This window comes from Meriones unguiculatus, chromosome 8, assembly GCF_030254825.1.
Source record: "Meriones unguiculatus strain TT.TT164.6M chromosome 8, Bangor_MerUng_6.1, whole genome shotgun sequence".
Taxonomy (NCBI): domain Eukaryota; kingdom Metazoa; phylum Chordata; class Mammalia; order Rodentia; family Muridae; genus Meriones; species Meriones unguiculatus.
The window spans coordinates 110,314,810-110,329,837 of NC_083356.1; the positions used below are offsets into that span (position 1 = coordinate 110,314,810).

General features: G+C 38.3%; 1 long non-coding RNA gene across 1 annotated transcript in view; it reads left to right on the forward strand.

The window, feature by feature from the left end:
• LOC132655926 (uncharacterized) overlaps nt 1–13,892 on the forward strand; it is a 254,862-nt gene extending 240,970 nt beyond the window's left edge. Inside the window, exon 3 of the long non-coding RNA XR_009593887.1 lies at nt 13,802–13,892. This is a non-coding gene — a long non-coding RNA (uncharacterized LOC132655926). The remainder of the gene's footprint in view (nt 1–13,801) is intronic.
• Nucleotides 13,893–15,028: the final 1,136 nt, after the last annotated feature.

A 15,028-nucleotide genomic window follows, 5' to 3' on the forward strand; every position in this document is an offset into this window, starting at 1 on the left:
TTCATCTCCTCCATGCCCTTCCCCTAATCCACTGATAGGGGAGGTCCTCCTCCCCTTCCATCTGACCCTAGCCTATCAGGTCTCATCAGGACTGGCTGCATTGTCTTCCTCTGTGGCCTGGTAAGGCTGCTCCAACTCAGGGGGAGGTGACCAGAGAGCCAGCCCCTGAGTTCATGTCAGAGAAAGCCCCTGTTCCCCTTACTAGGGAACCCACCTGGAGACTGAGTTGCTGTGAGCTACATCTGAGCAGGGGTTCTAGGTTATCCCCATGAATGATCCGTGGTTGGAGTATTAATCTCAGAAAAGAATCCTGTACCCAGATATTTTAGTTCTATTGCTCTCCTTTTGGTGCACCCGTCCCCTCCAGGTGCTTTATGTCCACCTTCTCTCATAAGATTCCCGCACTCTGCCCAAAGTTTGGCTATGACTCTCAGCCTCTGCTTTGATACCTTGCTGGGTACCTCTGTGGTAGGCTCCTGTCCTATTCCCTCCTTTCTACCTCTTTCAATGTCCATCCTGTTTGCCTTTCTGAGTGAGGATTGGTCATCTTACCCAGGGTCCTCCTTCTTGCTTAGTTTCTTTAGGTGTACAGATTTTAGTGTGTTTATCCTATATTATATGTAGGATATAATATTTCCACTTATAAGTGAGTATATACTACATGTGTCTTTCTGATTCTGGGATTCCTCACTCAGGATGATCTTTTCTAGTTCCCACCATTTGCCTACAAAATTCATGATTTCCTTGTTTTTAATTGCTGAGTAGTATTCCATTATGTAAATGTACCACAATTTCTGTATCTATTCCTCCATTGAGGGACATCTGGATTGTTTCCAGGTTCTGGCTATAATGAATAAAGCTGCTGTGAACATGGTTGAGCAAATGTCCTTATTGTGTACTTGAGCCTCTTTTAGATATATGCCTATGAGTGGCATAGCTGGATCTTGAGGAAGCACTATTCCTAATTGTCTGAGATAGCGCCAGATTGATTTCAAAAGTGGTTGTTCAAGTTTATAGTCCCACCAAGAAAGGAGGAGGGTTCCCCTTTCTCCACATCCTTTCCAGCATGTACTACAGAGCAATAGTAATAAAATCTGTATGGCACTGGCATAGAAACAGAATGATGGATCAATGGAATCGAGTAGAAGACCCACAAATAAATCTGTAAACCTACGGATACTTGATTTTTGACAAAGAAGCCAAAACCATACAATGGAAAAAACAGCATCTTCAACAATTGGTACTGGTCTAACTGGATGTCTACATGTAGAAAAATGAAAATAGATCCATATTTATCACCCTGAACAAAACTAAAGTCCAAGTGGATCAAAGACCACAACATAAAAACAGACACACTAAACCTCTTAGAAGAAAAAGTGAGGAAAAGCCTAGAACTCATTGACACAGGAGACAACTTCCTGAACAGAACACCAACAGCACAGGCTCTAAGAGCAACGATCAATAAATGGGACCTCATGAAACTGAAAAGCTTCTGTAAAGCAAAAGACACTGTTGTCAAAACAAAATGACAGCCTACAGACTGGGAAAGGATATTCACCAACCCTATATCTGACAGAGTGCTGATATCCAGAATATATAAAGAACTAAAGAAGTTAAACAGCAACAAATCAAGTAATCCAATTAAAAAAATGGGGTACAGAATTAAACAGAGAATTCTCAACAGAGGAATATCTAATGGCAGAAAACCTCTGATTGCATGCGGGTTGATGCCCCAGGTCCCGCCTCTGAGAAAAAGGTATCGGTCGGGTCTGATGCTCTTTGGGTGAATGACACCTAAATGAACATCGGTACAAAGTCCCAATTTATTTCTAATATCAGAGATCAGACCTCTACTCTTGCCTGATGCATCTAAAACAAAAAGGGGGAACTGTAGAGAGCTGCAGAATGCTATGTCTTAAAGATGGAGCTGGTTTCCGCCTTCCACCTTCCCGATGGTGAGTGCTCTCTGTCACGAACAACTCCACATTTGGCTAAGGCTGAGGATCTGGCTTGCTTCCATGTATGTGGACCTATCTGCATTGCCCACGTGGCATGCCGGGGTTGGCTACCCAGAGGCTATTTAAGCTGTGGGCTGGCTTTCCCCAGGGTCAGATGATTGTTCAAGGTTCCTGAATAAACTGCATTGAAAAAAAAAAAAAAAAGAAAGAAATGCTCACCATCCTTAGTCATCAGGGAAATGAAAATCAAAGTGAGAACATTTGGGATTATTTAATCCATTTTTGTATCATCTTTTAATGAAGAGCTTAAAATGTCCTTCTATAAACTCTAAGTAGATAATTTGATCTTATTTTGTAGTGAGTTGATTTTAGTTGCCACCCACTTATATATTACATATTATTGATATATTCTTTTATATATTATATATATTATTGTTGTTGTGATTGCTGCTGGGGATTACATAAAGTTTCTCATAATAAACATGTATTTCACCATGGAGCACACTCCCCACTTCTGGTTTATCTATAAAATTCAGACCGGGACTTGATTTCTTACTGTATTATCTTAATGTTAGAACTTTGTCAAGTTTCTTGGTTCTCTCAATGTATAGTTCTTAGAATATTCTAATTCCTTAAAGATAATATGAAGGCCAGATGTGGTGATGTATCTTGGTAATCATACCAGTCAGGAGGCTGATTCTATAAGACAGTGTGAACTCAAGGTCAGGGTAGGTCACAGAATGGAATGTTTTCTTATGTAAAAAAAAAAAATCAAGATTAAAAAAAAATTAAGCGCCATCAATTTAGACAAAGCAAATGCATTTCTTCACAATACTCTGATTTATAAAAGTTACCAAAAGTGGGCTGTTGTGTCTTCCTGTCCTTAAAAGTTTGGAAAAGAAGTCTAAGAGACTTTAACAGCTGACAAATTCCCTTCCTCTAATTTAAAATTGCTTCTGAGTTGACTCACTCTGATCCCAATATTGCGTTAGCCTGTTTTACAAACAAGTAATGGTGAGATAAGGGGATTAAAACTTTTGGAGACATATTTGGCAATAAACAATATTAAATCTCTCACTAGGCTACTGACAGCATTCGGACAATGCACAGATCAAATCTTGAGGCATTCTGAGTCTCAGAATTGAATTAAAGAGGACAAGAAGTAATGTAAAATGGAACACTGGTTTCAACACACCTGGCCTTTCTCTGCTTTTGAAGACATAAGTCTACATTTTTTGGGCCAAAAAAGTCCAGATGTGAGTATCCAAATAATCTTAACATAACTGACAAAATTCATTATAGCACAAGAGCTCATTACAGAGAGTGCAGCAAATAATTTCTGAATTTTATTTAGTCTATATTTTCACAAACCCTCAGAGGCTTTCAAGATTTCATCTGTCATAACAATACTCAAGAGATTAAATAGAAGAGTCTTTAAGCACCTTTTGAAAATATAAGACTGGAAAGTTACTCAAATTCTGAGATTATTTATTCAGGCAGTTTTTTTTTAAGGTATTGTTTCTATCTCTCTACTTTTAAAATATATTTTAAATTAAATAAATACCAAGTAATAGTTTAAAATGTCAATTGTAAAAGTTGACTCATTTATGTCTGACATTTCTCTACCCTCTCTCCTTGCTTGCTACTGGCACCTTTTATATGGTCCTTTGATTATCTCTTCCAGCATATTGATCCAAATAGTAGCCATGTAATTGTATGCCATAGTAATTTGGTAACTTTTATGCTTATTTTTATAGTCTAAGAATTAAGCTCACTGGGTCTTCCCACTTTAACGACTTAGTTTTCTTGGGTTTCTGGTGTCCAGGTTGTAATAATACTTTAGACTGTTTGATGAGTGTAGACAAAGGGTCATTCTTCTTCTTCTATAGTTTAATATGATGAATGTCAGCTGTCTTTGGCTCACCATGACCCTCTGTTACCCCCACCTCCTCCTGTGGAAACCCTTCTTGGCCTTAGCATGTTGCCCACGTCTGTATTTTCTTGCTTCTTTTTGTATAACACTCCCAGCTTAAATAGGCATCTTGTCACTTTTCTAGTGTGATGAGACACTGTGACCAAGGCAACTTATAAAAGAAAGTGTTTAATGTGGCTTACAGTTTCAGAGGGTTATGGGCCCGTAATGGCAGAGCAAAGGCACGGTGGCAGAAAGGGCTGGGAGCTTACATCTTGATCTAGAGTAGGGGCAGCATTAGAGGCGTAGAGGGAGTGACAGGAGCCTTTTGAAACCTCAAAGTCTGCCTGCAGTGACACCTCCCCACGACTAGGCCACACCTCCTTGACCTCAAACAGTTGAGTAACTGAGGACCAAGTATGAGAATATGTCTCCTGCGGTTCTAGTCGCATTGAAATCACCACACTAGGGTGGCCTTCATGAGCATGGGTGTGAGGCCAGGTTCCAGACCATGAACAACTTATCACTGCTTACACCACTCTGAGTTCTTGTCAGTTTCGAATTTGCTATTGGATGGATCCTTGATAAGAATTTCATTCCTCTCATTTCCAATATACAAATTTATCCCTTGAAATAATACATTAATAAAAATGATTTAGAAAATCATAAACAACAGTTTCCTATTGAATTATTTGTGATCAGTATAGGCCAAAGCTGTGACGTAGATGAAAATTGTCTTCATTGTGATAGTTATAAAAAAAGACGCCCAGATTTCCCTCGGAGACCAGAACTTTGAGGGATAAGCTCCCTCCAAATCACAGCACAAGTTCCATGTTCTGAATTTCCTCACACATTCTCTCGTGTCTTTACTCAAAAATATACTCAGAATCATCTGACTCTTGTATTTTTCCAAGCTTGATATTTTGAATAACACATTTTGTTAATGCAAAACTAAGAATCTCTACATGTTATTTGAGGAGTTATGGCATTGTCTAAGCAGGTACTTTATTGCTATCGTGGTATAGAATTATTTTTCTGAATGCTTCAAACCATAATACATAACTTTTTTCTGTCTAAAAGAATATTGAACTGAAACTCATGGTTACCATGAACAATAAGATAGCAGATACATTGTTAAAATTTCTTTAAAATAGGGTATTAGACTCATTTTGAAAATATATGTTATCCTAACAGTGTTTGTTCCAAAGACTTCATTGTATTCATTAGTCATGGCAAGGACTTCTGGGTACTTTGCCTTTGCACTGTGAAGAACAACAAAAATGCTTTCATTTGTAAATGCAAACTGAGGAATTTATAGTTATTGTGTATATTGTTAGGAAAATATGTCAGAATTATGTTTTACACAGAAATGTTTATAAGAAACTGTTATTTACTTTTTTAATAGAATAGAGGTAAGAAGTGATGATACTTACACAATATTTATAAGCATAAAGGTGATAAAACACCTTTCCTCTTGAATATTTTTTCTCCTGATAAGACTAATGGATTCTTATAAAGGCTCCAACAATAAAGGATGATATAGGCAGTATGGAACCTATTCAACCAGGAGTTTTATGTATATAAAAATCAGGGTAGAAATGTATTTATTTTAATACTATACATGGAACCCTATAATTTCATTTCATAGTTACTTACATTACAGGTGGCAATAAATTTTGTGAAAGGTAATTGTGGTTGTTCAAATGAGACCCCCCCATAAGTTCATATATTTGGTGACTGTTCCCAGCTGATAGACCTGTTTGCAAAGGGTCACCAGCTGTGACTTTGTTGGAGAAGGTGCGTCTCTAGGCATGGGCTTTGAGGTTTCAAAAGACTTTAGTCCTTCGTTCTCTCTCTACCTCTCTCTCTCTCTCTCTCTCTCTCTCTCTCTCTTATGTGGGAACCAAGGATAAGCTATCGGTTATTGCTGCCACCCTGCCTTTGCTCTGCCATTATGGGCTTTAACCCTCTGAAACTATAAGCCTCCTGCCCCAATCACACACTTTCTTTTATAAGTTGCCTTGGTCATGATGTTTTATCACAGCAATAGGAAAGTAACGAAGACAACGATAAGATATTTTACATCATAGAATATAATTTCACAGGCATATGCATAAGCTGTAAGGCATGGAAGTATGAAAGCCTAATCACAAAAGCAATACCTAATAAATTGATTTACTGAGCTTCTCATTGCTTATTTTTACAAAAATTTAATTTTAATCAGTTATGGATTTGTTCTATAACCCAGTAGACAATGGAAATAAGTCTTTTCTTTTGCTGTGTTAAGATTATGAGTTTTTATGATTACAGTACTTTGATGAGATGTAGGAATTATTACTGTAGTGTCTAATATGAAATTACTTGCTACATGTACAATCATTGGTTTAGTCCTACAGCTGAAGCTGGATGTTTCTAGATTTTTGTGAAGAGTAATTAATTTTGTTTTACTAAAGATTTGATTTCCTTTGGATGGAGATGAAAAGTTAAGAGATGAGAAAATATTAAAGGGAGAATATGTAACTTTCCCACCATCTAATGCTTTGGTTAAGGCGGGTATTATTGAGGGGGCTGGTCTGGTGCTGCTGTGTATTCAACTGCTAAATGCTGGACCCCAAAATCTAGTTGCTGTCCAGACGAGTACATTCTCATGTACACAAGTGATGTTGTGTGTACTTTGCTCCTTTGTTATTGCTGATTTGCTAATAAAGGAAGCCTGGAGCCTGTAGCTGGACAGAATAAAGGTAGGGGAGAATTCGGCTTCCAGGCTGGGATTCTTAGGTAGGGACCAGGAAGCCAGAGAAGCAGAAGAGAGAGAAAAGAAAGAAGTCAGAGAAAGAGGTCATGGACTGCTAGAGTCAATCCAGCCCAGATAGGATGCCTGATATGCAAGTAACTTGGGGAATGTAGCTGGAAGGTAGCTTAGAAAATTAGTTTCAGTTGTACCTGCCCAGTTATTGTGCTAAAGCTGTTTAAGTAAATCTATAGGTCTCTGTCTTGATATTTAGGGGGCTAGCCAGACCATAGAACAGCCCTTTAGAGTCTAATAAATATTCGAAAGCAGGGAATGTTAAAGGAAATGATGAATCATCCAGAAAACACCAATGTTCTATATGGGGCTTGTGGTTAAGGAATAATCTAGAATCCATTGCCCCGTATCTTTGATTTTATTTTTTATGATGTTTCCTTTGAAGTGATAGCAGGGCACATTAGACCAGTAGCACATGCGTGTAACTCTTAAGCATTTCAGAAATATCAGAGAAGTATTTCTAAGCTACTAGTCTATCTTACTTCTTTTAAATCTCCCTTTACTTGACTCCATTCCTTGTGAAAACAGAGAAAGGCAAGAATTCACTAGAGATTTTCCAAAGAGCTGTTGAGTATGTCTTTAGGAGAGTGCTCCATACTAGAAATAGGAGAACTAATGAGTAGACTCTAAAAATGACTTAAGTTAGGTTCAGCACTTTTAAAATGACACCTGCCCTAGCACACAGAATGGAGAGGCTACTCTGTCATTGGCATCTTTACCAATGACTGAGGACTGGTCATTCTGGAGTCTTATAACATCTTATAACTTCTAGTTATTCATGGTAGGCAGAGCTATTTGGCTAGTTTTATCTCAACATGAGACAAGGTAGACTCATCTGAGAGGAGGAAGCCTCAGTTGAGAAAATACCTCCATAAGACTGGGCTACAGGGGATTTTCTTAATTAGTGGCTGATGGGGGAGGGGAGAGTCCAGTCCACTGTGGGTGGAGCCATCCCTGGACTGCTGGTCCTGGGTTCTATAAAAAAGGAGGCTGAGCAAGCCATGAGAGGCAAGCTAGTGAGCAGCACCCCTCCACGGCCTGCCCCATCAGCTCCTGCCCCAGGTTCCTGCCTTGCTCAGGTTCCTGCCCTCACTGCTTTTGATGATGAACTGTTATGTAGAACTGTGCAGGAAATAAACTTTCCTCCCAAGTTGCTTTTGGTTATGGTGTTTTATTACATGAATAGTGTCCCTAATTAAGACAGAAGGCCAGGCATATATTCTAAGAAGATAATGGACTTTTCCAATAAGGGTTGGCAATAACATGACAGACAATTCTAATCTATTGTGACCCTCCTTCCCAAATTATTTAAAAGTGACATAGGAATTAATTCTCTCTAAAGCACTCAGGCTCCAAAGCAATCAAAATTATACCCCTTGAAGTTCGCATTTCACTAAAGTCTTAGGTACTTACCTTTCTTGGGACCTGGTATGAGCTTAATGTTCCCAATCTAAGCACCACAGACTTTAGACTTTTGAAGATTTTACTCCCTTCTATTTTCTCACAAATGGTGTCTCTGATGACACAATTATTACAATAGTAATAATTTTGGGATAATTTAATAGATCAATTATTGCCATTGGCATTCATCACTTGTGTTCCTTATGCCTTATTCAAGGAAACAGTCAAGTGAGTTTTTCCTATATCCAAAGTACTGCTACACCTCATATTTAAGGTAATCCAGTAGAAAGAATATTTCATTGTAAGTATTATCTTATTCTAAAGTTTCATCTCAACATTGAATTGATATTGAGTATAGTGCATATAAGGCTAAACTTTATTAAATAATGTTAACCATAACACTAAGTATTCTAGTTAATTTTAGTCAATTTGGTTAAATCTGATCATTCAACCACTAAAATATGATAGCAACATCTTCGAAAACTATATAGATCACATCAATCTGTAGTATAATTACTTATCAGACTCAATAAATCATAGACTTCCACATAACATCAACGGTGTTTAAAGAGGCAGGCTTGAAATTATGGCTTTAATTATTTAAACAACTTTAATTATTTAGTTTTAACTATTTAAGCAATTATTTAATCAAGATAAAAGTACTATGAAAAATATCACTAGGGAAGCAGTGTTTATTTTTCCTTAAATTGTTATTTTGGAAAAGTTTAGATAGTTTTAATGCTTCTCACATATCCAAGCTCAAAGTTGTCTTCTCATTTGTTTTACAAGGCGTGGAGTCGTACCAAAGCTGCTCACTTGAGGTTGTCTTTCCTAGAAGTGATGATAAACAAGATGGAATCCTATCACATCATGTCCAGGTGTTTGTTTCCAGTTCTTTCTCAGTAAGAAATACAAAATGTAAATTTATATGACCTTCAACCTATGTCTTAGCTAGGGTTACTATTGCTATCATGAAGAAAAACAGCCAAGGCACTTACAGAAGAAAGAGTTTATTGGGGGTGTTGCTTACAATTTCAGAGGGTGAGTCTATGATCAACATGATAGGAAGCATATCATCAGGCAGGCATAGTTCCAGGGTACACACACACACACACACACACACACACACGCACGCACGCACGCACGCACGCACACACACACACACACAGAGAGAGAGAGAGAGAGAGAGAGAGACAGAGAGTGAGACTGGCATGGACTTTTCAAACTTCATTCTGACAAGGCTGCACATCCGAAGCATTGCCAAACAATTCCACTAGCCAGGGATCAATTATTCAACCATAACAGCATATGGGGTCATTATCATTCAAACTACCAGACCAGAGCCTTACACTGGTGTTTGACACTGTTTTGGTGGCATCGGTGTGTAAGACATTAGAAAGATCATTTTGTCTTATAAAAACAAACTGCATGAAAATTAGCTTTTTGCAACAAATTTTGAAATGACTAGATACCAGTTTTTGAGTTGATCAAGGCCAGATGTTAGCAACGCTGTTGGCAATATATATATATATATATATACATTCACTTAAAAAGCCATGTCTTGATGAAAGTACTTAAAATAAAACAGAATAATGTTAAAAATGGTGGTGAGAAGATGTAAATTTTTGTTAACTAGTTATTTTTACTCTTTTTTACATCATCAGAAATTATCATGACTGTATGTATTTTAAAATACCTACCCAGAGTAATGTAAAATATATTACACTTATTATTCTTTCAGGAAAATGATGTATAATTTTACTTTAAAATATGTTATAGAAAGGAAAATTTGAAGACGAAAAACAGGTGTCTATAAAACCTACACATTTATATAAAAATAGAAAACTGTCAAGAGATATATTTTGGCAGCAGTGCGGGGATATTTATATTTTTCAACATATTGGACATGATTTAAAGGATGTTATGTACTAGAGTTTGGAAATATGAATTGATCTGTGTTCTCTAAAGATAGCTTGTCTTTCCTACAATTTTTCATTCACAATATTTATTACTGATCTTAGCAAATCTGATTTATGTTATTTTCATAAATTGTTTTTTTGAATAAAGTTGTAGTTGGTTAAACAGTAGTGTGAAATCTGTCTTCTGTGACTATAACAGAAGAGTGCAGGCCTGGCATGCTTTTTAATGCTCATTTTACTTGAAATCTATAATTTGTCTAAAACTACCAGTTCTAAGTATGAGATTTGAATAATTTACTTGCCAATGAAAAGTTCACCTTCTTAGATAAATATTGAAACTAGCTAAGCAAGAAAATATTTTAATTTGTATTTCGTTTCCTTTTAAGAGCTTTTCTGTTTTGTGCGGCATTCTCTAAAGAGACTGGAGTCTCTTGCTGGTTCATGGAGTCATAACACTTTAGATCAGGGCGGGAGTGTGTCCACATCCAACTCCTGTGCAAAGAAATTAAATCAAAGAAATTATTTGATATACATATAATTCTACCACTTATTAAAGATTATGGAAAATTTAAACACTAATGAGATGGATATTTTAATTTACTTTTAATTAACATTTTTCTTTTTTTATATTAATTACAGTTTATTCACTTTGTATCCCAGCGGTAGCCTCCTCCCTCATTCCTTCCCAATCCCACCCTCCCTCCCTCATCTCCTCCCATGTCCCCTCTCTAAGTCCACTGATAGGGGAAGACCTCCTCCTTAATCAATATTTTTAAAGGATCACAAATATACCCCTAATATACTCCTCTGAGTGGAGAGTTCACCCTTGAAACAGCAATGGTGGAGTAACGACAGACATCAACTTCCTTTTATCCTTACTTCATTGTAGTACTTTTTCATGGCAGTTCTACAGCGTTACCTAAAGCTGCGTGTCTTGGCTTGGGGCAGTATGATTGTCAGGGGCAAGTTTTTGGTTCAACTCCAAGCCTCTAACCTCTAAACGAAAATAACCACGGCAGAAATAGTCTCAGGCAGAACAGCCAACACGTGAGTAAATATTAAAATTATGTCAGCAACTTACAGAACATTGACGTTTCTGTCCATTTGGAGTGAAATTCTGAAAACCCCGTGCTGTCACTGCTTCTGGAACTCACCCTCTGTAGGGAAAGATATCAGAGGCAGTTGAGAGAAATTTTTATTGTAATTGAGCAAATTCTTTTCTATCCCATAAATGTAAGCTAAAAAGCAAAACCAGGAGCTTGAACAAGAATGATGCTCTCAGTCAAAGGAGAAGAGGGGGCCAAAAAAGGAGAATTTATTTATTTATTTATTTTTTTCAATGCAGTTTATTCAGAAACCTTGAACAATCCTCGGACCCTGGGGAAAGCCAGCCCACAGCTTAAATAGCCTCTGGGTAGCCAACCCAGGCGTGCCACGTGGGCAATGCAGATAGATCCACATACATGGAAGCAAGCCAGATCCTCAGCCTTAGCCAAATGTGGAATTGTTCGTGACAGAGAGCACTCACCATCGGGAAGGTGGAAGGCGGAAACCAGCTCCATCTTTAAGGCATAGCATTCTGCAGCTCTCTACAGTTCCCCCTTTTTGTTTTAGATGCATCAGGCAAGAGTAGAGGTCTGATCTCTGATATTAGAAATAAATTGGGACTTTGTACCGATGTTCATTTGGGTGTCATCCACCCAAAGAGCATCAGACCCGACCGATACCTTTTTCTCAGAGGCGGGACCTGGGGCATCAACCCGCATGCAACCAGACATGCTCTTCTCTGGGTCCAAAGCGGCTGACCCTGAGTGCAGTGCTTAGCCTCGCATCCTGAGCGTAACATTTTAGCTTTTTATGGTATCCAACCATGCTTGGGGAGAATGTCCTGCTTCAATGGCTGTAAAGGCCTGAATGATCAAGGCTGCATCACACTGTTGTGAGACTCTAATCTTGCATATATACCACAGGCAAACCAAGGAGACCAACACCAGAAGGCCTGCTAACGCTCCCATGCCCGCCCATTCCTTCAGATGATTCATGGCTGCAGCAATCCATGATGATAATCCTGTGGCTAGTCCTGCGTCCACTCTGGTAGAATTTACTGTGACAATGGCCACTCTCAGCTGCTCCATCGTAGTATCGAATTCTCCAGTCCAATTACCTAAAATATAGCTCGACAATTGTTTAGACAGATTTGCAGCACAGGAAAAATTCTCATGTTATATGCTAGTGACTCAAAGTCCAGCATATTTTCATTGACAGCCAAGTTGAGCGATTTGCCATAGGGTATCAATTTGCTCCTGCACGAGGTCAATCCTCTGATTGAACACCATCAAGCTTCCTTTTAGTTGAGCATTAATTCCTTTATGTGCAACTAAGCCATGAGCTACATTGGCTAAATGATTGTTCAGGGTCTGAGCAGTCTGCCCAGTATGACTCATGGCTAATGCCAAGGTGGTAGCTCCAACAGCCGCCAATGAGATGGTAGTAACAATGGTGGCTGTAGTTCCAAGATCCCTTTTCTGTCTGAAGAGAGTCATAGCATGAGGGGCATCAACGGGCACAGGCACGCAGTGAGGCATGCGAGTAACCAGGGCATACCTAAATTTACTAGCATTCCAGCATTAGGCAAAAAAGCAAGTATCATCACCACAATTACTTGGCTCTATCTGGCTAATAATGAATAAAAATGGGGGATATAGACAAACAGGTGTGGGCTTATAGGAAATATTATGAGAAGCCTTAACCCCCTCATTGGAACTTCCTGCATTAGTTCTAGAACTAGCAGTGGTGGTGTCCGAGGTCTGAGTAGGTTCAGGAGACCATTGCCCCCAGGGGCAAGACGTGCTCCATGCCAATTGACTAACTCCATGTTTTCCTCCACTTTTGAAAGTCATTTAGGGTTCTTAAATTATTTTTTTCCCTTTTTTTCTAAATTTTTCATCAATTACACTTTATTCATTCTGCATCCCCCCATAAGCCCCTCCCTCCTCTTGGTGAAGATTCTTTCCCAATCTGTAGGTGGTTGCTTTGTTTTGATGACGGTGTCCTTTGCTTTGCAGAAGCTTTTCAGTTTCATGAGGTCCCATTTATTGACTGTTGCTCTTAGAGCCTGTGCTGTTGGTGTTCTGTTCAGGAAGTTTTCCCCTGTACCAATGAGTTCTAGGGTATTTCCCACTTTTTTTTCAAGCCGATTTAATGTGTCTGGTTTTATGTTGAGGTCTTTGATCCACTTGGACTTCAGTTTTGTGCAGGGTGATAAGTATGGATCTATTTTCATTTTTCTACATGTAGACATCCAGTTAGACCAGCACCATTTGTTGAAGATGCTATCTTTTTTCCATTGTATGGTTTTGGCGTCCTTATCAAAGATCAGGTGTCCATAAGTGTGTGGGTTTATTTCTGGGTCCTCTGTTCGGTTCCATTGATCCACCATTCTGTTTCTATGCCAGTACCATGCAGTTTTTAAAACTGTTGCTCTATAGTAAAACTTAAGATCAGGGATGGAGATACCTCCAGAAGATCTTTTATTGTAGAGGATTGTTTTAGGAATTCTGGGTTTCTTGTTATTCCAGATGAAGTTGAGAATTTTTCTTTCCAGGTCTGTAAAGAATTGTGTTGGTAATTTCTCTCCGTTCAGTTTGATGTTGGCTATAGGCTTGCTGTATATCGCCTTTACTATGTTTAGATATGTGCCTTGTATCCCTGATCTCTCCAATACTGTGAACATGAATGGATGTTGGATTTTGTCAAAGGCTTTTTCAGCATCTAGGGAGATTATCATGTGGTTTTTTTCTTTCAGTTTGTTAATATGGTGGATCACATTGATGGATTTCCATATATTGAACCACCCCTGCATACCTGGGATGAAGCCTACTTGGTCATAGTGGATAATATCTTTGATGTGTTCTTGGATTCGGTTTGCAAGTATTTTATTAAGTATTTTTGCATCAATGTTCATAAGGGAGATTGGCCGGAAATTCTCTTTCTTTGTTGAGTCTTTGTGAGGTTTAGGTACCTAGGTGACTGTGGCTTCATAGAATGAATTTGGTAATATTCCTTCTGTTTCTATTTTGTGGAATAGTTTGAAGAGAATTGGTGTTAGCTCTTCTTTGAAGGTCTGGTAGAATTCTGTGCTGAAGCCATCTGGTCCTGGGCTTTTTTTGGATGGGAGACTTTTGATGACCGCTTCTATTTCTTTGGGGGATATAGGACTATTTAGTTGATTTACCTGGTCCTGATTCAGCTTTGGTAAGTCAAATCGATCAAGAAAATTGTCCATTTCATTTAGATTTTCAAATTTTGTGGCATATAGACTTTTGAAGTAAGTCCTAATGATTGTTTGGATTTCCTCAGTGTCTGTAGTTATATCCTCCTTTTCATTTCTGATTTTGTTGATTTGCCTTTTAGTTAGCCTGGCTAAGGGTTTGTCGATCTTGTTGATTTTCTCAAAGAACCAGCTCTTGGTTTCATTGATTCTTTGAATTGTTTTATTTGTTTCCAATTGATTGATTTCAGCCCTGAGTTTGATTATTTCCAGCCGTCTACTCCTTCTTGGTGTGTCTGCTTCTTCTTTTTCTAGGGTTTTTAAGTGAGCCATTAGGGTGCTTGAATGAGCTGTCTCGAATTTCTTCTTGAAGGCACTTAGTGCTATGAACTTTCCTCTTAGCACTGCTTTCATTGTGTCCCACAAGTTCGGGTATGTTGTGTCTTCATTTTCATTGATTTCTAGAAAGACTTTAATTTCTTTCTTAATTTCTTCCCTGACCCAGCTGTCATTTAGTAACAAGTTGTTCAGTTTCCATGTGTGTGTAGGCTTTCTGTTATTTCTGTTATTGTTGAGGTCCAGCCTTATTCCATGGTGATCAGACAAGATACATGGGATTATTTCAATCTTCTTGTATCTGTTGAGGCTTGCTTTGTGACCCACTATATGGTCTATTTTGGAGAAGGTTCCATGAGGTGCTGAGAAGAAGGTAAATTCTTTTGTGTTTGGGTGTAAAGTTCTGTAAATGTCTGTTAGGTCCAT